The following is a 3,765-nucleotide window of genomic DNA, read 5'->3' on the forward strand; positions in this document are numbered from 1 at the left end:
CTGAAAGACAAAAGAGAGTTTACTTTCACACATGGCTTCTGTTACTGTGTGAGAGGTGCTTATATTTTCACAACACAAGCGTAAAAGTAAGGCGCACTTTCACATTGACCGCAAATGATTTGTACCTTAATTAGTGAGCAGCCAAATTAAAAGGCCATTCCCTGTAGCTCTGTTGCCATGGCAGCTAAGATCATCCACGACAACCGCAGTTCATCATTTCCTTTTAATGTTTGTGCAGGGAAGAGAGAGTAGTATCTGCATGCTGTGATGTTACCAAAGTTCTTAAATGAACATGCTTGTGTAATGTTTACTGAGCAACGTGAGATTAAAATGTTGGTGACAACACTTTGTGACGTCATTGACAAAAGAAAGCAGATTGCTAAAAAACAACAAATGAAAATTATCACATGCTGATAACTTTTGGTAAAACCCGCTCTATTACCGAATACAATAGACTGTTTAACTAATATTAAACAATGAAAGGAACACACATATGAAAGCAGATATGTGTGAACATTAAAATCTCAAATAAAACAAAAAAGCAAGTGAAAAAAATTTAAAAATCAAACTCCAGCAATCTCAAGCTGTTTATTGGTATTAAGAGACTAAATGTTTCTTTCTTTTTTTTTTTAATGAAATCTGAAAAATGTCCCAAATTAAATGTGATTCTAAATAAGCAGATGGTGGCACAGGGCCACCGAAATGTTTATGCAGCAAACAGTATGACATAATTGATATCATATCCCATTAAAACTAAGCATTGTTCAGTGACTTTCAGAAGATCCGCTTTAACTTTTACACTTTTCTCTTTTTACAAATAATAATGAGCGACTTCAGGGCGTGCCGTGGTGGCGTAGTGGTTAGCGTGACCCATATTTGGAGGCCTTGAGTCCTCAACGTGGCCGTCGAGGGTTCGACTCCCGGACCCGACAATATTTGCCGCGTGGCCATCGAGGGTTCGACTCCCGGACCCGACAATATTTGCCGCATGTCTTCCTTCCCTGTTTCCTGTCAGCCTACTGTCATATAAGGGACACTAGAGCCCACAAAAGACCCCCTGGATGGGAGAAAAAAATAATGAGCGACTTCAATGTGACTGCCCTTTATGCAGCGCCATCCATCTTGACATTACACATAGTGGTTTGCATGTAGACCAAAAAGTAAAACTTTAATTTAATTTTCAAGGTGTTAACACTTTTGCAAAGGCTTGTAGACGAATAAGTGGAACGATTAAATATTGCTGAGTAACACTGCTCTATAATTCCTTCCTCTCACAATGTTTTTGTGGATAATGATGAGATTAGGCACACTGCTGAAAGGAGAGCTATTACAGTCCTCAATTGGAGCCCTCGTCTCTCACTCCCTCTGAGCGGCGCTGGACCGGCAATCAGCACTCATCTACTTTAGGCGGCAAACGCAAAGTAACTGAACAAACACTCGTATGCGGCACACCCACGGTGCCTCTCAGCAATGATGACTGCAATTATCCAGCTGTTTAACCGGATCACAATGGGGGCCACTATTGGAGCTGCACTCAGTGGAAGCACGGGCATGTGAAGCGGTAGAAAGGGCTCTGAGGTTGAAGTAATGTGAGTGTTACGGTGAGCACTGAGTGGAGTAGGAACACTTTAACTGACACAAGGGGCAACATATGCACATGCTAAACATGAGCTTGCAAGGCAAGCCAAGTCAGCATATTTACACAGCAAAATAAAAACTGAAGTGTTAAAATAAAGTTCTTTTTTAATAATGTAGCATAATCTCACGCTAAAAGTGTTTGACCTTTGATTTGAGATGATTTATGAGATGTATTTTATATGTTTGAAAGATGGCAGTAAATTTTTATTTGAAAAGCCAAAGCATTTTGCTGAAGATTTTCTAACAGTGAAGCTTTGCAGAGAGCTTTTGACCTATATTGCCACTGAAGGCCAAAGGTATGATTTGTTAGACAAATATCTTGAGATAAAATTTGAAACGTATAGATTGAATGCATTAATAAATGCATCTACTGCAATGTTTTGGTAATTTATTAAATGCAAAATAACATAATTTTTTTAAATTAAGAAAATATTAGTTTTAAAAGCATTTATTTTAGACAGGATTTTTTAAAAATTTATTTCTATTAATAATCTGCAGTTAACCATGGCTGCACAGCTGATAATGCCATTGCCTTGCAGCAAGAAGATCTTGGGTTTGAATCCTGGAGTGGCATCTTTCTGCATGGAATTTGCTTGTTCTCCACATGTACTCCAGCTTCCAGTTAACCAATCAGATTTAAGGGTCTATTTCGTTTTAGTAGTGGTTTGTCAAATAAGCACCACGAGATTTAGAAATCACATACTTTAGGTTACTAAATGTCAGGAAGAATCAAAACTAACACTAATCAGATTTTCTAAAATCGCCTCACTCCCTTACTATTTGATTTATTTAACACATCATCAGACAAGGTACTCAAAAGCTTTATAAAACGCTGTTCTCTAGTGTCCAAGTAGTTGCTAGTCGCTAAAAGCAAATACATATTCACTCTCATAAAATACAGAACAGTAAAAATCTAACTGTATGCCATCTATCAATCTTAAAAACAAAAACCCAACGCCAATAAATTTTTCTCTCTCTAAACCACAAAACTATAGGATGACAGAGATCTATAATGATTTATAATGCAGCTCTCCGCTGGGCAGCCTGTGACAGAAACACCCACCTAAACATTGTTGTAGACTGGCGTCTCGCCCACCTTTGCAGTGGCACACCCTGAAAGCAGGAACTGCATCCTGCCAGACGATGTGCTCCAACACAGTGCAAAAAGCCCCAGTCTGAAGGATCCTGATAAATGCGGCACAGAGTCAGCAAGGCACTGGCCTGCAAACCCAGATCCCAGTTTGATGGAGCATCTGGTGGCTGTGCCAAGGCTCCACCCTGCAATGCAACCAATCTGCTGCCAACACTGAAGGCTCAGTCATTGTGGAACATTTCTGAGCTGGTCAGACAGGAATTTTACTGCACCTGATCTCGCCATCAACACAGTGAAAAACATAGTAAACAGATTTGTGTGTGTGATATTGGGAACTATATCGGTATTGTCAATAAGATGGTGCGTAACACAGCGAGACGCTCCACAGACTTTAGTAGCTTTAATCTGAAACACTGACTGCTGTCCACGAATCCAATCACCTTCACCAAAACAAAGACAAAAGCTAATAAATGAGTGTGGTACAAGCGCGGCAGACACCTACCAGGCTGTCATATCTCAAAACAAAGCTGCTTAGTTTTTACAGCACCTTTTACATGTTCATCTTTCAACCCCACCTTCTGCCCTCCCAGCTTCTTTTACAGTGACCACCACCTGCCCTGCGCTGATTGTATATTATTTGAACAAGCACACACCAACCAAACAGAGCTGAACAAAGGAGGAGGGCAGCAGGTCTTCTACCTGTTCACTACTGCAGCAAAGACTTTAATAAAGGCTACGTAGAAAAAATGTCTGCAAAACATTATTTCCAAAAGAGCCAAGGTAAAACCTTCAGTGCTTCAGTGTTTTTTATTGTTGTAACAAAATGAAGCATATAAGCTGCAGAGTTAAATGCCACTCAATCTTAGTTATGTGAAGATCTTTAAGGTTTGTTAGAGAACATCAGTGTTTAGTTTGAATGGCCTAGTCAAAGTCCAAACCTAAAACCAATTGAGAAGCCGTGCCAGTTTAACAATTAGGTGTCTTCTGAAAGCTGCAGGTTGAACTGGATTTGATTTAGGGGTATCAGAATAAAG

The sequence above is a fragment of the Xiphophorus maculatus genome, chromosome 19 (assembly GCF_002775205.1).
Source record: "Xiphophorus maculatus strain JP 163 A chromosome 19, X_maculatus-5.0-male, whole genome shotgun sequence".
Taxonomy (NCBI): domain Eukaryota; kingdom Metazoa; phylum Chordata; class Actinopteri; order Cyprinodontiformes; family Poeciliidae; genus Xiphophorus; species Xiphophorus maculatus.